The 23,674-nt window shown below is 47.0% G+C and overlaps 1 pseudogene; it reads left to right on the top strand.

The window, feature by feature from the left end:
• Nucleotides 1-877: 877 nt before the first annotated feature.
• LOC115831271 lies at nucleotides 878-23,376 on the top strand (annotated as a pseudogene).
• Nucleotides 23,377-23,674: the final 298 nt, after the last annotated feature.

Genomic DNA, 23,674 nt, shown 5'->3' with positions numbered 1-23,674 from the left:
GTCTGTACTTCTCTTGTTTATTCCTAAGTAATTTGTTCTTTTTGATGCTATTATAAATGGAATTGTTTTCTCTTTTTTTTTTTTGAGACAGAGTCTCACTCTGTTACCCAGGCTGGAGTACACTGGTGTGATCTCAGCTCACTGCAACCTCCGCCTCCCGGGTTCAAGTGATTCTCCTGCCTCAGCCTCCCGAGTAGCTGGGATTACAGGTGTGTGCCACCACAACCAGCTAATTTTTGTATTTTTAGTAGAGATGGGGTTTCACCATCTTGGCCAGGCTGGTTGCAAACTTCTGACCTCAGGTGACCCACCTGCCTTGGCCTCCCAAAGTTCTGGGAGTACAGGCATGAGCCACCGCACCCAGCCAGGAATTGTTTTCTTAATTTCATTTTTAGATTGTTCATTGCAATTTTATAGAAGAAGTAAAATTTAATTTTTTTTTTTTTTTTTTGAGATGGAGTCTCACTCTGTCACCCAGGCTGGAGTGCAGTGGCGTGATCTCGGCTCACTGCAACCTCTACCTCCCAGGTTCAAGCAATTATCTGCCTCAGCCTCCCAAGTAGCTGGGATTACAGGCACCCAACACTACGCCCCGCTAATTTTTGTATTTTTAGTAGAGACTGGGTTTCACCAGTCTGAAACCAAGGCTGGTCTTGAACTCCTGACCTTGTGATCCACCTGCCTCAGCCTCTCAAAGTGCTGGGATTACAGGCGTGAGCCACCATGCCTGGCTACAATTTTTGTATATTAATCTTGTATCCTATAACCTTGCTGAACTTGTTTATTAGTTCTAATAGGTTTTTGTGGGTATTCTAGGATTTTCTACATACAAAATCACGTAGGGCTCTTTTTGCCATCTTTCCACACCACCACAGTGGTGCACATGAATGTCCTGGCTGATGCACTCAAGAGCATCAACAATGCTGAAAAGAGAGACAAACACCAGGTTCTTAGGCCATGCTCCATAGTCATCATCTGGTTTCTCACTGTGATGATGAAGCATGGTTATATTAGCGAATTTGAAATCATTGATGATCACAGAGCTGGGTAAATTGTTGTGAACCTCACAGTAGTCTAAACAAGTGTGGCATGATCAGCCTCAGATTTGATGTGCAACTCAAAGATCTGGAGAAATGGCAGAATAATCTGCTTCCATCTGGCCAGTTTGGTTTCATTGTACTGACAATTTCAGCTGGCATCATGGACCACGAAGAAGCAAGACGAAAACACACAGGAAGGAAAATCCTGGGATTCTGTTTCTGGAGATGTTATACATATTTACAAATAAAACGCCTCATTAAAAAAAGCAAAAAACAAAATTACATAGGAATAATCTTTTGATATATGCAGCAACATAAAAATATTAAAACCAGGCACAAGAGAGAGTATATATGTATGATTATATTTACATGAGGTTCAAGAACGGAAAAGCTCTGGTGATAGAAGTCAGAATAGTGATACTCTCAGGACAGGATATGGGAAGTAATGACTGGAAAAGAGCATGAAGGGATTTTGGGGGGGGCGATGGAAATGTTCTATATCTTGAACTGGGCAATGGTTACAAAGGTGTATACATGTGTTAAAACTTCTTAAACAGCTGGGCATGGTGGCTCACATCTGTAATCCAAGCACTTTGGGAGGCTGAAGCAGGTGGATTGCTTGAGCTCAGGAGTTCAAGACCAGCCTGGGCAACATGGCAAGACCCTGTCTCTACTAAAAAAAAATTTAAAAATAGGCCAGGTGCAGTGGCTGAGGCCTGTAGTCCCAGCACTTTGGGAGGCCAAGGCAGGCGAATCACGAGGTCAGGAGTTCGAGACCAGCCTGGCCAACATGGTAAAACCCCATCTCTACTAAAAATACAAAAAATTACTGGGCGTAGTGGCAGGCGCCTGTAATCCCAGCTACTTGGGAGGCTGAGGCAGGAGAATTGCTTGAACCCAGGAGCCAGAGGTTGCAGTGAGCCGAGATCGTGCCACTGCACTCCAGCCCAGGCAACAGAGTGAGACTCCATCTCAAAAAAACACAAACAAAGCTGGGGGCAGTGGCTCATGCCTGTAATCTCAGCACTTTGGGAGGCCGAGGTGGGCAATCACGAGGTCAGGAGTTCGAGACCAGCCTGACCAACATGGTGAAACCCCGTCTCTACTAAAAATACAAAAATTAGTCGGGCCTGGTGGCGCACACATGTAATGCCAGCTACTCGGGAAGCTGAGACAGGAGACTCGCTTGAACCCAGGAGGTGGAGGTTGCAGGAGCCAAGATCACGCCGTTGCACTCCAGCCTGGGCAACAGAGAGAGACTCTCAAAAAAAAAAAAAAAAAAAACACAAACAAACAAACAAAAAAATGGGCAGGCTGGTACATGGCTATAGTCCCAGCTACTTGGGAGACTGAGGTGGGAGAGTCACTTGAGCCCACGGGGTGGAGGCTGCAGTGAGCCAAGATCGAACCACTGCACTCCAGCCTGGGTGACAGAGTGAGACCCTGTCTCAACAACACACTTATGGCCGGGCGCGGTGGCTCACGCTTGTAATCCCAGCACTTTGGGAGGCCGAGGGGGGCGGATCATGAGGTCAGTAGATTGAGACCACGGTGAAACCCCGTCTCTACTAAAAATACAAAAAAATTAGCCGGGTGTGGTGGCAGGCGCCTGTAGACCCAGCTACTTGGAGAGGCTGAGGCAGGAGAATGGCGTGAACCCGGGAGGCGGAGCTTGCAGTGAGCCGAAAAAAAAAAAAAAAAACACTTATTAAGCTTACAGAATTTGTGTGTTTGGCTGGTAGTAAATTATACTTTCATTTAAAAAAAAATAAAAACATAGGTCGGGCGTGGTGGTGCAGGTAATCCCAGGTACTTGGGAGGCTGAGGCAGAAGAATCACTTGAACCCAGGAGGGAGAGGTTGCAGTGAGCCGAGATGATGCCACTGCACTCCAGCCTGGGCAATAGAGTGAGACTCTGTTTCTAAAAAATAATAATAAATAAATAAATGAATAAATAGATAAAGATGAACTATTTTAAAATGTGGTGGCCTAGTAGTGTCATTAGCTAATTCTCTCAAGGCACTCTGTACACATAGTGATTAGTTCATCGTTAACAATATCATATGTAAAGCCAGAATTTATATAGCCTGCTAATTTTTAATTTTTTGACTGACTTGTCATTATATCTAATAAGATCTTTATCTTCTTTCAACCCCATGATGCAGCCGAATAGTCTGTACCGGGGGTAGGAAAATTATCAGCCGTCTTATTTTCTCATTGTTCATTTGTGTTAGCTTCAACCCAGTTTCTTTTACTTTTTTTTTCCTTTTAAGAGACAGGGTCTCACTGTTACCCACGCTGGGGTGCAGAGGCACAATCATAGCTCACTGCAGCCTCAAACTCTTGGACTCAATCAATTCTCCTGCCTCAGCCTCTCAAGTAGCTGGGATTGCAGGCACACATTACCATGCTCAGCTAATTTTTACATTTTTTTTAGAGATGAGGTCTTGCTATGTTGCCCAGGATGTTCTAAAGCCCCTGGCCTCAAGTGATCCTCTCCTTGGTCTTTTAGAGTGCTGGTATTACAGGTGTGAGTCACCACACCTGTCTCAACCCACATTTTTTTATGCAGAAATCTTTTAAAACCACTTGCCTATTTTGTGAGGATCAGTCTAATTAAACCCAAATAACATGATACATAAGACTACTTCAACCAAGCAATTCTTTTTTTTTCCTTGAGATGGAGTTTCTCTCTTCTTGCCCAGGCTGGAGTGCAATGGCATGATCTCAGCTCACTGTAACCTCCGCCTCCTGGGTTCAAGCATTTCTCCTGCCTCAGCCTCCCAAGTAGCTGGGATTACAGGTGCCCGCCACCACACCTGGCTAATTTTTGTATTTTTAGTAGAGACGGGGTTTCACCATGTTGGCCAGGCTGGTCTGGAACTCCTGACCTCAGGTGATCCATCCTCCTCGGCCTCCTAAAGTCCTGGGATTACAGGTGTGAGCCACCGCACCTGGCCTGACCAAGCAATTTTTTTTCTTCTTCTTTTTTTTTTTGAGACAGTGTCTCACTCTGTGGCCCAAGCTGGAGTGCAGTGGCAGGATCTCAGATCACTGCAACCTCTGCCTCCCAGGTTCAAGCAATTCTCGTGCCTCAGCTTCCCAAGTAGTTGGGATTACAGGTGCACACCACCACGTCTGGCTAATTTTTTGTATTTTTAGTAGAGATGGGGTTTTACCGTGTTGGCCAGGCTGGTCTCAAACACCCGACCTCAGGTGATACGCCCACCCTGGCCTCCCAAAGTGCTGGGATTACAGGAATGAGCCACCACGCCTGACCTCAACCAAGCAATTCTAAAGCTGCTATGCTTCAGAATATGCTAAAGATGGTCCAGGAAATAAAGGAGGGGGCCACTATCGACCCCTCCTCATTGTGAGAAGCCTGGGTACCTGCAAGGCCACCAACATTGATTTGTCTTTAAAAAGTTGGTGACAACGGAATTGTAATACAGCTGACCCTCGAACAACACCAGTTTGAACTGCACGAGTTTGCTTACACCTGGATCTTCTTCTGCCTCTGCCACCCCTGAGACAGCAAGACCAACCCCTCCTCTAACCCAACCCCTCCAACCCAACCTCCTCCTCAGCCTACTCAAAGTGAAGACTACAAGGATGAAGACCTTCATGGTGATCCACTCCCACTTAAAGAATAGTAAATCTATTTCTCTTCCTTATGACTTTCCTAATAACATTTTCTTTTCTCTAGCTTACTTTATTGTAAGAATACAGAATATAGTATATAAAACATACAAAATATTTGTTGATTGACTTTATGTTATTGGTAAGGCTTTGGGTCAACAGTAGTTTTAGTAGTTTAGTTTTGGGGGAGCAGAAAGTTATATACAGATTTTCTACTGCATGATGTGGGGGCGGTCAGTGTCCATAACCCCCTCATTGCTTCAGGGTCAACTGTACTTTCTTCCCACTGGGAAGTAGATCATTTTGCACAGCACACACCCTGGAGGTCTCGCTACACTTATGCCCCCTACCCCCTCTCTTGTTTCCTGGGTGCCCAAGGCTTCCTCCAGCTCAAGCTCCTTGCTACTGCCAGACAGAAAACAATGTAATCACATGACTCCTCAGCCTAGAGGATCCTTCAGGCCATGCTGTCTGAGTTTCTCAACTGGACAACCAATCCCAGCCCCATCCAACCTCCTCAGTCTCCCCAGCTTTTTCCCGTTCTTTGCAGGCTCTGTTTTGGCACATGCTGCTCTCTCTGCTTGAAATGCCCTTCCTCGCCTGGCATATGCTCTCTGCAAATCTCATCACCTCTATCCAGCCTTTGTTATCTGGACCCAAGCTGGGGTTGACCACTCCCTCACCTGCCTCTTAAAGTGTCACCTATGTTGTACCTTTCTCTTTTTAAAAAATATTGAACTTCACTTCTCAGTCATTAAGTCTTTTGAGGCTGGAGACTGAATCTTATTTATTTTCAAAAGAACAAGAATGTAGCTACTCAATCTGTGGAATGAGGAGCAGGGCAGAGCTCTGGAGCTCCAGGTTGAATCCACATCCAGCTTTGGGCCTCACCTGGGACTAGGTAATGGCCCCAGACACAGGGGAAATCGAGAGTTTCTGTGCTTTTCTCCCAAGTTGATTCATAAAGTCTACACCTCACCACCTTCGCATGAAGCAACCCATCTCAGATCCACTCTGTTGCCATGTTAAAGAGATAGTAAGCTGTGTGCTTGGGGAATGGGAGGGAAGAGGGTAGGTCAGCACAAACAGCGCAGGAAACTCTCTGATTTGGGGCTAAACGGGATATGTCGATAGGAAAGATCTGAAATTTGTCCATATTGAAGAGCAGAGCAGATGGGTGCCAAGTTTCTGGCATGCCTGACTGTAAAATGGAAAAGACAAGAGGGGAGGGACCCTTCCATTTCCTCTCCCAGGGTCTCTCATGGTCAGGACGCCACGCATCCCCAAGGCAGGAAGGCCTTGTGTTTGGCTCTGACAATTAGCATTCTGCTTCCAAGAAAGGGCTAAGAAGGGGGCCTCTGTTACTAGGCCCCCTTGGAAAGCACCTTTCCTGTTCAGGTGGACTGAGTCCAGCAGGAAGCAAGTTGGAGGTCAATACTGCTCCACACCCTGGAGAAGCCACTGCACAACTGCTTGGCTGGCCTAAAATCCTTATCCCAAAGGGGATTGCCATGCACTATCTTTTACAGAAAATGTTACAGAAGGCTTTCTTACCTCACTTTCAGCAAGTAGATGAAGTTTTGGTTTTTCAGTTGCTGTAGCCTTAGAGAAAGACAGGACAAGTGTTACAAATGCATTTTAGCAACTTGCATTCACAACATATTGATGCTTATAACTAATCAATCATGCTCAGAAAGCAAAAGTAATTACAAGTAACCTTGGAATGTCTAAGCAAACTCTATCTGGATTACCAGTTCTCTGGATGAAATGCAGCAGAGCTCAGTCATGTGCGATTCATGAATTTATTCACACAAACTACTAGGTTCTTACAAATGTACCAAGCACTGTATTGGGAGCTGGAGAGTCCAAGATGAAAAACAACCTTGGGTCAGCCCTTAAGGAGCCCACAATCCACTAAGAAAGACAGATGTGCCAGTCGGTAATGGCAGCGCAGCAGCACCGGAGCTGCCACAGAGGCCTGGAGAGGAGCTGTGGGAGCACAGCCGTCTAATCCCTACTGAACCACTGGCCCTGCTGTGTCTCCTACCCTGAAGGATGCAATGCTTCCCTGATGAGCAAGGAGGCAACATGGCCATCAAGCAGTGATCAGCTCTTGACAGGGTCTGTGAAAGATGAGTTAGCATTCTGCCCTCCCCTCGCTATTTTTTTTTTTTTTTTTTTTTGAGACAGAGTCTCTCTCTCTCTCTCTCTTTCTCTCTGTTGCCCAGGCTTAGAGTGCAGTGGCGTGATTATGGCTCACTGCAGCCTCAACCTCCTGGGCTCAAGGAATCCCCCCACCTCACTCTCCCAAGTAGCTGGGACTACAGGTGTGCAACACCACACCTGGCTTATTTATTTATTTATTTATTTATTTATTTATTTATTGAGATGGAGTCTCCCTCTGTCGCCCAGGCTGGAGTGCAGTGCTCACTGCAACCTCCGCCTCCCGGGTTCAAGCGATTCTCTTGCCTCAGCCTTCCGAGTAGTTGGGATTACAGGCACCCGCCACCACACCCAGCTAATTTTTTTTTTTTGTATTTTTAGTAGAGATGGGATTTCTCTATGTTGGCCCAGCTGGTCTTGAGCTCCTGACCTCGAGTGATCTGCCTGCCTCAGCTTCCCAAGTGCTAGGATTACAAGTGTGAGGCACCGCACCTGGCCAAATTTTTTATTTTTTGTACAGATGGAGTCCCTCTATGTTGACCAGGCTGGTCTCAAACTCCTGGGCTCAAGTGTTCCACCCGCCTCAGCTTCCCGAAGTGCTGGGATCACAGGTGTGAGCCACTGCCCCTGGCAGATTCTGCTTTTTTATAACTTCCTTTGCCTCACAAATTTTGGAAGCTGCTGCCAATCAAGAGAAAAGCTCATATGAATTTTTTCATGATGATAGCTGAATGGATAGGGAGGGTGTAATAAATAGTTTGCAAAAAACAGCCACACTAATTCTACTCCCTGTACCCATGCTTTTACATAGTCTGCACCCACAGCGACTCCGGAATTGGCCATGTGACTTGCTTGGGCTCATAGGACAATAGCAATGCCATGCAAACAGACACTTGAAATATGCTTGTGCAGGGCTGGGCGCAGTGGCTCACTCCTGTAATCCCAGCACTTTGGGAGGCCAAGGCAGGCAGATCACAAGGTCAGGAGATCGAGACCATCCTGGCTAACACGGTGAAACCCTGGTGAAACCCCATTTCTACTAAAAATACACAAAATTAGCCAGGTGTGGTGGTGGGCGCCTATAGTTCCAGCTACTCCGGAGGCTGAGGCAGGAGAATGGCGTGAACCTGGGAGGTGGAGCTTGCAGTGAGCCGAGATAGCACCACTGCACTCCAGCCTGAGCCAAAGTGCGAGACTCCGTCTCAAAAAAAAAAAAAAAAAAAAACAAATATGCTTGTGCTTTGGGGCTTGACTTCTCATGCTGCTGTTGGAACCCTTGCAACCACCGCTATGTGAATGAGCCCCAGTTAGTCTGCTGAACATGTGTGGCACATGGCCCAGTTACCACCCTTGCCTATAGCCAGTCAACTTTCAGATGTGGAAGAGAAGCCACAGACCTCAAGCTGCCTGCAGACCTCTGAGGGAGCCAGTCTGACAGTAAATGGGACACAGAAGAGCCATTCCAGCTGAGCTCAGTCCAAATGACCAACTCACAGGATTGCCGGTAAATAAGAGATTATTGTTTTAAGCCACTAAGTATTAAGGTGATTTATTACACCACACACATAGTAAAAGCTGACTGATACAGAGAAAGGTTTCAAGGTTGGAGGCAGAAATGACAGTGCATACATATCTTGGAGAGATCTTCCTTCTTCCTCCAGTATCTCCAAAAATCATGCGCAAGCTGGCCTGTTTAGATGCTTGACTTTCTGGTTGCTGGAATACTTCATGGAAAAGGAAACCTAGACCTATTGGAGGTGAACTGAGGCTGGGAACCTCAGGCACAGGTGAGTACCAGCCCACCTGCCTAACATGTCCAGGGCAGCTGGCTGAGGCTGGGGACTGAGCTGTCCTGTGTCACTGGGCACAGAAGAAGGCTACCCAAGGAGCACAGAGTTGATAAACGTCCCCACATACAGAAGACGCCAGATAGGAAGCAGGGGGATGAATAAAAATGCTTGGTAATGGGCTCAAGTCACACCTCCAGAAATGAGTGTTGGGAGTATAGCCAGCATGCCTGCTCTGGAGCCAGTGGAGGCCAAATCAGTCTTGTCCAGTGAAAGGGGAAATGAATCAGATGGATTAGGGCCTGGCCCCATCTTTCCACCTACCACTAGCAGGGGATACGGTGGGTCCTGGTCCCAACCCATCCCAGGGCTGCTAGAGACAAACTTCCTGGGGAGCCCCAAGTCAGAACAGATGTAGCCCAAACTCAAGTATATTGGTGATGACTAGAGACTTCAAAGGACTCTGCTCTCAACTTGGAGGTCTCATAGGATTCTGATTGTCAATCTCCACTCACCCCTGCAGGTATCTCTGCAGCATTGGAGGTTGGGGGAAAACTGGGGGAAAAAAATACCAATACGAAAACTGAGGCCCTCCTCAGCCCTTTATCTGTAATAACAACCTGTAAAGTGCCTCCTTTCTTAGCGCCCAGACCCAGAAAGCACAGCATAAATATTAGTTCTCCTTCTTCCTCCCCACTATTAATGGGTGAGAAGGGATGGAACCCAGAATGACAGAGCACAAGGGGCAACCCCACTCTATAAGGAAGGAGACTGAAGTTCCTGGAAGTTTGCATAGCAGCCCATGGACATGCAGGTAGTCCCTGTAAGAATCAGGGGTAACCCATGTATGTATCTCCCCTGGAGGGCAGGGATGATCTTTTCAGCACTTCTTGTCCTACCTCACATAATCAAGGTCCTAGGGCTGGGTGCAGTGGCTCATACTTGTAATCCCAGCACTTTGGGAGGCTGAGACAGGGGGATCACTTGAGGCCAGGGGTTTAAGAACAGCCTGGGCAACATAGCAAGACCCTGTCTCTACAAAAAAAAAAATTAAAAATTGGCTGGTTATGGGGGCACACGCCTCTAGTCCCAGCTACTTGGGAGGCTGAGGCAAGAGAATCAGTTGAGCTCAGGAGTTCATGGCTGCAGTGAGCCACGATTGTGCCACTGCACTCCAACCTGAGTGACAGGGCGAGATCCCATCTATAAAAAATAAAATTAAAAAAAATTATGGTCCTAGGAAAACTACGGAAGCAAAAACTGGCATCCCATAGACAGTCTGAGCTTCCAGAACAATCCAGGCAAGTTTTCCACATGCCCAAAGCCAAAACTGCCTAGGCCTTACACTGACACCCCCATGATAGCCAACTTCCTGCTGAAATGGCTCTAATGAAGCCTTGCAGATACTTCCAAGCCTACATGAGAATTAATAGTAAGGAAGGCAACAGTGAAAAATACTGTCTGGGGCTTGGAATTGTCAGGAAACCTATGAGAAAGAAACCAAATGGACCATGCAATTTTTGGCCCTTCCTTAGGCTAACAGTGGAAATTTCAACATCCCGAGCATGAGTTTCTAAGCTTGGAACAACTCAAAATATATGTATCCTTAGGAAGATAGGGTTGGAGTCACACACCTCACTTTCAGCCTTGAGCTTGATGGTGGGTAGAAAGAGCACAGTCCCGGAGTGAGAGAGACCTGAGTTTATGTCCTGGATCTGCCAGGACCAGCTAACAAGCTTGGGAAAGGAATTTAACCTCTCTAAGCCTCAGTTTCCCCATCTGTGAAGTGGGAATGACACCTTCTTCACTGGGCTTTTGGGAGTGGTGGGCACAGAGGACTTGCCTGGTAAATGGCAGCAGCTACAATAAAGATCATGGATTGACAGCGGCTCCAGGCAATAAGAACTACAACTGCTCTGGGCTAATTGACGGGACCAAATCAACATCCAGCTGCTGGATTTCCATCTGTGTCTGAGATCCCAGAGCCTGTGCTCCTCTCCCTGGACCTCCAAGCACCACAGAGGGCCTGTCGTCAGATTGACACTGAACTCTGGGTGCTGGAGTCCAAACCTGCTGACTGCCACATGGCGCCTGTGACACTGGCTGCTTTGTGCCACCTCTCCAAGGCTGGCCTGGCCTGCTTTAAATTCCTGGTGGCATTCTGCCCAGGACTGGCAAAGCCAGGCAGGGGCACAGGAAGGGGGCCACGAGAGGTGACAATGACATCCCAAACAAACTTCCAGGTTTAGAAGGGCTCTTTCTTTCCCAGAGCAGGCAAAACTTTTCTCACTCTGTCTGGGGGTGAAGGAGGAGAAAAGGAAGAGGCCTGAGAGGCCCAACGGCTAAGAGGAATTTTGGATTTCTGTATTTAGTGGCCTCCACTCCCCACTGACAACCACGCAGGAGCCTTGGATTCCACAAAGGAGAATGAGGCCGAGAGCTTCCAGTTGGGCATTAGGAACAGGACAGAATTCAATCCTCTCAAAAGCCTGAGAGGGGCTGGGCACGGAGGTTCATGCCTGTAACCGCAGCACTTTGGGAGGCTGAGGCAGGTGGATCATCTGAGGTCAGGAGTTCGAGACCAGCCTGGCCAACTTGGTGAAACCCCGTCTCTACTAAAAATACAAAAAATTAGCCAGGCATGGTGGCAGGAGCCTGCAATCCCGGCTACTGGGGAGGCTGAGGCAGGAAAACTGCTTGAACCTGGGAGGCAGAGGTTGCAATGAGCCAAGATTGCGCCATTGCATTCCAGCCTGGGCAACAAGAGTGAAACTCTGCTTCAAAAACAACGACAACAACAACAAACAAACAAACGAAAAACCTGGGAGGCAGGAGGGATGCACCTGAGCTGGACTTTGCAAAGCCCTTCTCAAAGATGCTGAAGAGGGCATTGTAAGCTACTCTTGTAGGACTGAGGGAAAGATGACCACTCCAGGCGTGCCCAAGCCCCTCACCTCTTGCCTTGAGGTGGAAGCAACTCCTTGAGCGTGTATTGTCCACTTTCAGATATCAGGAATTAATTTGCCACCCAAGGGCTGACCAGGGGAAAGTCCTCATAGAGCAAACAGGCCAGGCCACTGCGGTGATTTAAATGGGGCTCTGAGAATGTTCTGGGCTCAGGGACTCAGTTAGTATGAGCACTGTTTGTCTTCGAGATCAACCCCACTGTGTCTCAGTTTCCCAGATTGTTCTGTTGGTGGGGGGCGGGGTGGAACAGCTGGAATCCTTGCTCCAGAGGGACCCATCTACAGCATAGATTAATTTGAAATGAGCCGGCTACTCAGAAGAACGTAATTTGTCCTATAAATATCTTCCAGGGTTTATTTCAACATCCAGGAGGAGAATCAAAGCTCTTTAAGATGTAAGAACTGGCTTCTGGGCTGGGCACAGTCGCTCACACTGTAATCCCAACACTTTGGGAGGATGAGGTGGGAGGATCATTTGAAGCCATGAGTTCAACACCAGCCTGGGAAGCATAGTAAGACCTTGTCTCTGTTAAAATTAAAAAAAAAAAATTGGCCGGGTGCAGTAGCTCACACCTATAATCCCAGCACTTTGGGAGGCTGAGGTGGGCGGATCATATGAAGCCAGGGTTTCAAGACCAGCCTGGGCAACATGACGAAACCCCATCTCTACAAAAAAATACAAAATTAGCCGGGCATGGTGGCGCACGCCTGTAATTTCAGCTACTAGGGAGGCTGAGGCACAAGAATCACTTGAACCCGGGAAGCAGAGGTTACAGTGAGCCAAGATCTTGCCATTGCACTCCAGCCTGGGCAGCAGAGTGAGACTCTGTCTCAAAAAAAAAAAATTTTTTTTTAATGGGCAGAAGCCCATTTTTACATAGCAACATAAAATTCAGCCAGAGGGGGCTTCTCTTAGAGAAGAAAAAGCCAAACTCCTATTTCCAGGACACACTGATGACTTCGCAGCATAATTGTCTAAAAAGCAATTAACCAGGGGATACAGAACGATCCTCTGGGCTTCCCTTGGTCAGAACACAAGTGGCCCCTGCTGCACCAAGACTTAGAGGCTGGGTCTGAGGGGTCTCCTGCCTTGCCTCATGACGCTTTCCTGCTGTGCTCTTGGTCAGAGTTTTCCCTCCTCTAAGATGGACCCCAACACACCCCTCTGCCAGGGAGAGCAGGTTGAGCAGGCTATGGTACATGTGACCCCTCTGAGAAGCTAAAGAAACACCACAGTGGCCTGCAATCCCAGCACTTTGGGAGGCCGAGGTGGGCGGATCACCTGAGGTCAGGAGTTTGAGATCAGCCTGACCAACATGGAGAAACCCCATCTCTACAAAAAATGCAAAATTAGCCAGGCGCGGTGTCTATGCCTGTAATCCCAGCTACTCGGGAGGCTGAGGTAGGAGAATCGCTTGAACCTGGGAAGCAGAGGTTGTAGCTAGCTGAGATCGCGCCACTACACTCCAGGCTGCGCGACGGAACAAAAACATCTCAAAAAAGAAAGAAAGAAACACCAGAGCTTACCGATTCTCGCTGGCAGATCTGCCCCATCGTGGGGAGGGCACTTGCTGACCTCGGGTCCTTTCTTCTGCTTTTCTACTTTCAACAGCTGGGTCTTGAACGCCTAGAGAAAGGCCAAGTTCAAAGAAGGCAGGGTCAGAGGATTGTCGGTCTCATTTTTGTCCTCATCAATTAGGAAGCTAAACACCCTAATACTGAGAACCAAGACATAGTGCAGACACGTTTCTAGATGATTCGTAAACCCAGGTAAAATGTCATAAAGTTTCTCCTTTTGTTTGTTTGAGGCAGGGTACTGCTCTGTTGCCCAGACTAGAGTGCAGTGGCGCCATCATAGCTCATTGCAGCTTCTGTTGCTCAGGCTGGTTTCGAACTCCTGGGCTCAAGCGAACCTCCCACTTCAGCCTCCTAAAGTGCTGGGTTACAGGCCTGAGCTACTGCACCCAGTCAAGGTTTCTGGCAGCCTGTCATTCTAGAAGAAATTCCTTGGAGCCTGGTCTGGAAGTGGTACCTCATCACCAACTACAACCTTCTCTGCTTATGACTATGTCCAAAGAAAGAGTCATGCTTTGGAGAGGAAATGCAATAGAAGTGCAAATTAGCAAAGACATCTCCAAAAGAGTCTCACTCTGTTGACCAGGTTGGAGTGCAGTGGTGCCATCGTAGCACACTGCAGCCTCAAACTCGAACTCCCAGACACGAGCAATCCTCCTGCCTCAGCCTGCTGAGTAGCTGCAACCATAGGCATGCGCCACCATGCCAGCCTAATTTTTAATTTTTTTTTTTTTTTTTGTAGAGGCAGGGTCTTGCTATGTTGCCCAAGCTGGTCTTGAACCCCTGGTCTCAAGTGATTCCCTTGCCTCAGCCTCCCAAAGTGCTGGGTTTACAGGTGTAAGCCACTGCGTTCAGTCTACTTATAACTTTTAAAATCTCACCCTATAACTTTTTAAGCCTATTCTTTATAATGTACACGTTATATATATGTGATCTTTTAAAAAATGAGCTATAACTCACATGCCAAAAGACTCACCCTTTAAAGTGTATAATTCAGTGGTTTTCTGTATATTCATAAGGTTGTGCAACCATCATCACTAATTCTAGAAAATTTTCATCACCCTATAAGGAAACCCATACCCATCATCAGCCATTCTCATTCAATCCTTCCCCCAGCCCCTGGCAACCACTAATCTACTTTCTGTGTCTGTGAATTTGCCTTCTGGCCATTTCACATAAGTGGACTCATAAATATATATAATCTCAAAATAATTAAAATCTATGTACTGAGGAATGTGTGATATGGTTAGGTCTTGTGTCCCCACTCAAATCTCATTTTGAATTATAATCCCTATAGTCCCCATAATCCCCCACATGTCAAGGGAGAGACCAGGTGGAAGTAGTTGGATCATGGGGGCGGTTTCCCCCATGCTGTTCTTGTGATAGTGAGTGGGTTCTCACGAGATCTGATGGTTTTATAAGGGGCTCTTCCCCTTTCACCCTGCACTTCTCCTTCCTGCAGCCGTATGAAGAAGGTGCCTTGCTTCCCCTTTGCCTTCCCGCCATGATTATAAGTTTCCTGAGGCCTCTCTAGCCATGCTGAACTGTAAGTCAATTAAACCTCTTTTCTTTTTAAATTACCCAGTCTCGGGCATTTCTTTTTCTTTCTTTTTTTTTCAACTCAAATACTTGTGTGATATTATTATGACATAATCGAGGGGCATTTCTTTATAGCAGTGCGAAAACAGACTAATACAATGTGTCTACAAAAATATTTTACTGATGGAGTGCATAACCAAAATAGTCTGGAGAGCCCTGGCTGAAAGCGTAAAGCCTTCTAGGATTTGTCCCTGGCTTCTCTATGAGCTTCCTCTACAAAGTCACTGATGGTTCCCCTAGTTCAAAGCAAAGCATGAGGCCAGGCGCCTCATGAGGTGGCCCACGCCTGTAATCCCAGCACGTTGGGAGGCCGAGGTGGGTGGATCACCTGAGGTCAGGAGTTCGAGACCAGCCTGACCAACAAAGTGAAACCCCCTCTCTACTAAATACAAAAAATTAGCCGGGCATGGTAGCACATGCCTGTAATCCAAGCTACTTGGGAGGCTGAGCCAGGAGAATCCCTTGAACCTGGGAGGCGGAGGTTGCAGTGAGCCGAGATTGCGCCATTGCACTCCAGCCAGGACAACAAGAGCAAAACTCCATCTTAAAAAAAAAAAGTAAAGCATGATCCAAAAATAAAATATATGCCTTGCAATTATTTGCTTGTTTTTGAGACAGAGTCCTGCTCTGTCACCTGGGCTGGAGTGCAGTAGTGCAATCACACTAACTGCAGCCTCCACCTTCAGAGCTTAAGTGATCCTCCCACCTCAGCCTCTGCAGCTGGGACTACAGGCTCAAACTACCACAGCTGGCTAATTTTTTAATTTTTTGTAGAGACAGGATCTCACTATGTTATCCAGGCTGGTCTTGAACCCCTGGGCTCAAGCGATTCTCCTACCTCAGCCTCCCAAAGTGCTGGGATTACAGGTGTCAGCCACTGCACTCGGCCATAATTTATGATTTAACTTTGTTTTTATAAAAAGATGTTCTCCTTATTATGCTAGATGGGCTTAACAAATTTTGACAAATTCCACACACATTTTTGCCTTCCTTTCTGATACCCAGGCAACTTCCCCAGTCTAGTTAAAACACTGCTTTGAATTACCAAAGTACTTACAGAGAATGCATGTTATCTCTTTCCCATTGGTATTTATTTATTAAAAGCTCCTTGGGTCTGTAACATGACAGAGAAGATTATGCTATCACCCCCTTCCTTCCCAGGCTGACAATGTTGTTACCCAGGAGACGGAGTAGGAGGAGGGGAAGGAACCCTTGGGACTGGCCCAGGGCATTCACTTTGAAGGTCATTCAAAGCAGAGTTGCATTTTGTCTAGAGAGTGTTTGGTCTAGAGGTCATGTAGAAACTGATGTTTCCACCAGCCCACCATGTAGGCTGCTTTATAGCTAGTGGTTCCATTCTCCATATACTCTCCACCCTGGAAGTAACTGGCCCTCTCTCTGGTACTCGCATAGGTCTCTGCAGAACTGTGCCCCTCTCTCCCTCTTCAAGATCTAGAGCATCTGTGTAAGCCAAGTATTGCCCTTCCCCCAAATCTGGCACAGGCACCGTCATGACACAGCTTCAAATTCAATGCTTCGTTTATTGTGTCATTTACTTGAGTTTAGGGATCCTGATATCTCTTCGTTTTAGTAACAGAAAAATCCACAATTCATTTGAATTTTGTTAATAGCTGGATTCCTTTCTGTTTTTTGTTTGTTTGTTTGTTTGTTGTTTTTTTGAGATGGAGTCTTGCTCTGTCGCCCAGGCTGGAGTGCAGTGGTGCGATCTCGGCTCACTGCAAGCTCTGCCTCCCGAGTTCAGGCCATTCTCCTGCCTCAGCCTCCCGAGTAGCTGGGACTACAGGCGCCCACCACCTCGCCCAGCTAATTTTTTGTATTTTTAGTAGAGAAAGCGTTTCACCATGTTAGCCAGGATGGTCTCGATCTCCTGACCTTGTGATCCACCCGCCTCGACCTCCCAAAGTGCTGGGATTACAGGCCTGAGCCACTGCGCCCGGCCTGTCTGTTTGTTTTTTAAGGAATAGGATCTCACGGCTGGGTGCGGTGGCTCATGCCTGTAAATCCCAGCATTTGGGGAGGCCAAGGTGGGCAGATCACCTGAGGTCAGGAGTTTGAGACCAACATGGCCAACATGGTGAAACCCTGTCTCTACTAAAAATACAAAAAATTAGCCGGGCGTGGTGGCGGGCGCCTGTAGTCCCAGCTACTCGGGAGGCTGAGGCAGGAGAATGGCGTGAACCTGGGAGGCGGAGCTTGCAGTGAGCCCAGATCGTGCCACTGCCCTCCAGCCTGGGTGGCAAAGACTCCATCTTAAAAAAAGAAAAACTAAAAAAATTACTGAGCGTGGTGGTGAGTCCCTGTAATCTCAGCTACTCTGGAGGCTGAGGCAGGAGAATCACTTGAACCCTGGAGGTGGAGATTGCAGTAAGCTGAGGTTGTGCCACTGCACTCCAGCCTAGGCGACAAAGCAAGATTCTCTCTCAGAAAAAGGGAAATAGGATCTCACTGTGTTGCCCAGGCTGGTCTCGAACTGCTGGGCTCCGGTGATCCTCCTCCCTCAGCTTCCCGAAGTGCTGGGATTACACGAGTGAGCCACTCCACTTGGCTTAGCAGCTGCATTCCTTGTTCCTTTCCAGTAATGCTTTTTTTAACATAGTTTTAGCCTTGCTTTCAGAGAGGATGTACCCACTATTCAGTTGACTTCCACTTTGCCCTTAAGCAACTCTCTTAGAGGTCATTAAATTCAATAAATTAGCATTTATCGAATACTTCCTGTCTGCGAGGCACTGCTATAAATATAATACCTCACGGGCATTAGTTCACAAGAACTCCTCATAAGTTTTATTTTCCCAATTTTACACATGAGGAAACTGAGGCTCACAGCAGTCAAGTAGCTTCCCAAGGTCATATGGCTATAAGTTAACCAAGCTGAGATTTGAAATCAGGCTCCTCCCTTCTTAACCACTCTCGCACACTGTCCCTCAACCACAGAGCATCAGTCCCAAACCCCGAGGGTAGTAGAGGACAGATGGGTGCTCAGGGAAGAGAGGCATTTTACAAGTTTCAAACTGTGAGGAATATCAGCACAGCATTTGCCTTAAAAAAAAAAAAAATCATAGATGGCATTATCTCAGTCACCTCAAACAAAAAGACTTAACTATAGTGAGCTTTGGCCCAGTTACAAATTACTGTGTATCCCTGGGAAAGTGTTTGCCTCTCTCTGGGCCTCATCTGTAAAATAAGTGGGCTTAAACCCCAGGATCTACCTTTTAAGATCCTGAGACTTGGATAGCTCTTTATTTTCTTTTTCTTTTTTTCTTTTTTTTTTTTTTTTTTGAGACAGAGTCTCACTCTGTCACCCAGGCTGGAGTGCAGAGCAGTGGTGTGAACTTGGCTCATTGCAACCTCTTGTTGCAGCCTCTGCCTGCTGTGTTCAAGCGATTCTCATCCCTCAGTCTCCTGAGTAGCTGGGACTACAGGTGCCTGCCACCACGCCTGGCTAATTTTTGTATTTTTGGCAGAGACGGGGTTTCACCATGTTGGCCAGGCTGGTCTCGAACTCCTGACCTCAAGTAATCCGCCCACCTTGGCCTTCCAAAGTGCTAGGATTACAGGCATGAGCCACCACACCCAGCCAGCTCTTTATTATTATTATTATTATTATTATTATTGTTATTATTGAGACAGGGTCTCACTCAGTCACCCAGGCTAGAGTGCAGTGGTGCGATCATGGGCTCACTACAGCCTTGACCTCCTGCGCCCAAGTGATTCTTCCACCTCAGCCTCCAGAGTACCTGGGACCACAGGCATGCACCACCACGTCAGGCTAATTTTTTTTTTAAATTTTGGTAGAGATGGGATGTCTCTATTTTGACCAGGCTGGTCTCAAACTCCTGGCCTCAAGTGATCTTCCCGCCTTGGCCTCTTAAAGTGCTGGGATTACAGGTGTGAGCCACCACAACCTGCCAGATTATCCCTTCATTCTTTTTTTTTTTGAGACTGAGTTTTGCTCTTATTGCCCAGGCTGGAGTGCAATGGCACAATCTTGGCTCACCGCAAACTCTGCCTCCTGGGTTCAAGTGATTCTCCTGCCTCAGCCTCTGAAGTAGCTGGGATTACAGGTGCCTGCCACCACACCCAGCTAATTTTTTTTGTATTTTTAGTAGAGATGGGGTTTCACCATGTTGGCCAGGCTGGTCTCGAACTCCTGACCTCAGGTGATCCACCCACCACAGCCTCCCAAAGTGCTGGGATTATAGGTGTGAGCCACCGCGCCCGGCTCATTCATTTTGTTTTACAGAGAAGGACAGAAAGCTACTTAATGTGAAAAGCCAGAGAGAGAGCCTCATGCAGGAGGGAGGCCGTCACAGCCCAGGCTACCCCCAACTTGCCTTGGGATGACTTGAGACACCTTTGCTTGCTCTTCATTTGGGCTCACTCTCATTTTTCCAAAAGGACAACATACACTGTCCTTGCAATCCAACTGTGGATTCTTGGCACAAAGCAGATGTGGGTGGGTGTTTGGGCTCTTTTCCTCCTCAGGAACAATGCTCTGGGAACAGTTCTTTAGTTGGTTAGTTGAAGTCCTGAAAACAGAAGAGACAAAAGATGTATTTGTCGTAAAATCAAGAGTCACCAAAGGCTTGCAAGGGGTAGAGCCTGCGCCAGCGTCCTGGGGAAGAAAGGCATCCTTGGATGTTACTCCAAGACTTGTGGGCAGGGGATGGGGCACTTGGATGCCCTTGACATTCAGACAGTGCTTCGTGGTTATGAAGTTCTTTTATCCCACTGAGACCTCAGAAACCTTGGGTGTGGGGACAGGAATGGTGACAATGGTGAGGAGGACGATGATATTGAAGATGGTGATGACAATGGCCACTCGTGTGCATTGAGCCAGGGATTGTGCTAAGGACTTCACGTGCCCTGATTCCTGGAAGTGTCCCAACAACATTAGGAGTAGAAACCCTTTTCAGGAGGGAAGCCCAAGCTTGGAGGAGTTAATTCAGGCACTCATGGAAATGCAACAGTAGCAGAGCTGGGTGTTGTAGTTAGGTCTCTTCAGCCCTGGAGCCTTAATTCTCTGTTTTATGGGTGCTCTAGCTGAGGCTTAGAGCAAGGGGTAAGTAGCTCAGAGCTAAAAAAAAAAACAAACAAAAAAAAAAACAACTCGGGTTTTAAAATGCGTGGAGAGATGAAATGCCCACTCTGTGGCCAAAATAGAGCAGGCAAACCTCTGGTTGGCACCAGAGAGAGCTGGGCTAGACTTGGCAGCCAAAGTTCTAATGGATATTCCAGGCCACCTTTTTCCTTTCTCCTCCCTTCCCTTCCTTTATTCTTTGAGGACAAAAATCTTCTGTTGTTTCACTCCCTTTTATTGTGCACAATCGTAAGGGTGACTGACTCACCACCATTCCCCACCCAAACACTTCCTTTTTTCCTACTATTGTTATATCCTGTCTTCATGGAGCTTACAGTCTCTGAAGGAAACAGATTAAGAAATCACACAAATCACAGTTGCAAATTGTGAATCATGATAGCTATCAAGAAGAAGTATAGGAAGCCACAACATCTAATCCTGGGGTTCATGGATGGCTTCCTATAGAAAGTGATATTGAATCTGGGACACATTGGTCTAAGTCAGAGTTTTCTTTGGAGGCCCCTGAGGCAGGGATCAGGTAAGCCTCGATAAAAGAGGAGGATGAGGAAGACAAAGAGGAGGAAGAGGACAGCACACCCTGGTACTTATTAATCTGCCCCTCTGAGTTTGGGATTTTACTGAGAGTGGGCTGGCTTGGTCCCCATCCTCTAGGGTGGTGGTTCTCAAAGTGTGGTCCCTGCACCAGTAACAACAGCATTAGGTGGGAACTTGTTAGAAATGCACATTCTTGGGCCCTTCCCCAGACCTACTGAATGGAAAACTTTGGGGTGGAACCAAGAATCTGTGTTTTAACAAGCCCTCCTGGTGATTCTGTGACCAGCTAAAGTTTGAGAGCCCTGTTCTAGATGCCTACAGTCATGTGGATTCACTCATTAAACGTATAGAAGATCCCAGTTCTCTCTCACTCTCTCATGTTCTCCACATGGAAGAGGAAGTCATAAATGATATTTTGAGAGGTCTGATAGGAGTCTGCAGCTATAGAGAGACATAGGACAGGTTGTTTGATAAAGTGGAGAGTAGGAGACAAAAATGCAAAGATTTTAGCAATTCAGAGATTAGTGGCACAGGGGATAAAACTCCAGAAGGTAAAAGCATATTATTTGAAAACTGGAAAGAACCTAGCACATCATATTCCACTCCCACCCTCTGTCTTAGTCCATTCAGGCTGCTACAACAAATTACCATAGGCTAGGTAACTTACAAATGATGGAAATGTATGTTTCACAGTTCTGGAGGCTGGGAAATCCAAGATTAAGTCACCAGCAGATTTCGTGCCTGCCTGGTGAGGGCTCATTTCTCAAAGACAGCCTTGTCACTCTGTCCTCACTGGTAGAAGGGGCAAACAAGCTCTCTAGGGTCTCCTTTATAAGAGGATGAATCACATTCGTGAGGGCTCCACCCTCATGACCTAATAACCTCCAAAGACGCCACCTTCTAATATTATCACATTGGAGATTAGGTTTCAATTATGAATTTGGGGGGCCATAAACATGCAGACCATAGCACCCACCCAAGACAAGATCCAGATAAGTGCTACCTCACTCTTCAAAAAACCTTTTCCAGGCCAGGCGTGGTGGCTCACGCCTGTAATCCCAGCACTTTGGGAGGCCGAGGTGGGCAGATCACAAGGTCAGGAGATCGAGACCATCCTGGCTAACACAGTGAAACCCCGTCTCTACTAAAAATACAAAACAAAAAAATTAGCTGGGCGTGGTGGCAGGCGCCTGTAGTCCCAGCTACTTGGGAGGCTGAGGCAGGAGAATGGCGTGAACCCAGGAGGCGGAGTTTGCAGTGAGCCAAGATCTCTCCAGCCTGGATGACAGCACACGACTCTGTCTAAAAAAAAAAAAAAAACCTTTTTTCATCATTGGCCGGTTAAATCTGAGATGCAATCTACCTCCGTCTGACCTGCTTCCCTTGGCCTTAGTTCTCTAGATTCTTGCAGGCAAATCCTTTCATCCTTTCTCGTGTCTGCCCAAGGATGACAATATGGGTGGTTCTTAGTGAAGACACAATCGCTGATCAACCAAAGTATAAAATAAGCTCCTGGACTTATAAATGCTTTTATTAAAGCAAGAGTGAAAGTGAAAGAAACTTCAAGCACATGTGCTCTCCAGCTGAGCAGCTGACATGAGGGTGGCTTTGTAGATTGGGCCACGTTCTGGAGAATGTTAAGGAAATTTTGCGAGGTCCTGATTCCTAACTCTGACCCAGGCCTCCAGTGTCCTAAGTCACAGACACCTCTCACATGTGGCTTCCCTTAAGTCCTGCATTTATGACTTGACTGATGAGGAAGAAATTTTTGGACCACATATTTAAACTATCATTGCTTGTTATGTGTACTAAATACTTCACAGCCCAAGATCTACTTAGTTTCTGGAGAAACATATTTCTTGGGTCATTCTGAGGTTCCCCATCAAACATTCGATCTACATATGTTCATTCATACATTCATTTAACCATTCTGCACATCCTGCAAACCCCATGCAAACCCAGTTCAGCCTCGTCAGTCTACCTGCAGCTGGGCACTACTCAATTTCTTCTCCAAATCAAGACACCAAAGTCAACCATGGACAAGTTCTACTTCAAAGAATATGCTAACAAAAGACCCAATTCAGAGCAAGCAAATGTGACAGAGTACAAAAGAGCAGCTTCAATTCTCCTTTGAACCATATTTGCATGTTGTCCCAACGCCCTTCACCAATGAGGAAGAGGGCAGAGAGAGGATTAGCCCATTTTAGAAAGAGCCAGACTAAAGCCCAGGAAGACATACAACACAGAGACCTGCCTCTCAGCCTGGGCCTCCCACCACCAACCACTGCCCCCTAGGCCAGTGAAGGGTCTTGGGGACACCATCATAAGGAGATGACCTCAGCCCGTGAGTGATAATATAGCATTGACCAAAACAAAACTTCCAAAGAAACTTACTATGAAATGGGCCTCTGACATTTCTTGCATAAAAATGGTCTTTGAAGAGTCACACCACAATAAAAACTCACTCCTCTGAGGCTAGAATCACAGCTTCTCTACACTCTTGATGATGCCGGACAAAAATGTGACCACATGCTCTTCAACTGGCTTCCCTCCAAACACTGGAGAGCGAGCTCATGTGCCCACCGCTGCGTAATAACCCAAGCCAAATCTCTGTTTTATTTTTACCAATAAGGGAAAAAAAAAAACAAACTTCATCTTACCACAACAGTCCATTGAATTCAAGCCTTTTCACAGAGGAAGCAAAAGACTTCCTAATCTCTAGCAAAAAATGCCAGCTATGTGCTCCCACAGGGTTCCAGTCGCTGGAGGCCGCAGGGCACCAGGACTACCACAGTAACTTCCCAGCTGATCTACAATTCAATTCTCTTTTGTGCAAAAACTCCAGACGCCGTCCAACAGTTCGGATCCAAGCTTCCATCCCGGGACGTTCCAGCCTTGTCGTCAGCCCCAGTGCATTCCCGGACCTGGAAAGCAGACTCAGAAATCAGGACTAGAATCTGGGCCCAGAGCCTGACCTCATAGCTTTAGCTGCCTTTGAGAGGAGAGATGGATTTCCGATTTGATCCATAGTACTTTCCATGTAGCAGCCACCGGAGGAAAAGGAGATGGGTGAGTGGGCAGTGTGTGGAGTAGAACTACAAAGCCCTCAAAAAGCTTCATAGACAAAATACAGATTAAACATACATATTCTCGGCCGGGCGCGGTGGTTCACGCCTGTAATCCCAGCACTTTGGGAGACCGAGACAGGCGGATCACGAGGTCAGGAGATCGAGACCATCCTGGCTAACATGG

This window comes from Nomascus leucogenys, chromosome 18, assembly GCF_006542625.1.
Source record: "Nomascus leucogenys isolate Asia chromosome 18, Asia_NLE_v1, whole genome shotgun sequence".
In the NCBI taxonomy this organism is placed as follows: Eukaryota; Metazoa; Chordata; class Mammalia; order Primates; family Hylobatidae; genus Nomascus; species Nomascus leucogenys.
The sequence above is the reverse complement of the archived record's forward strand: the minus strand, read 5'-3'. Positions and strand labels throughout refer to the sequence as shown.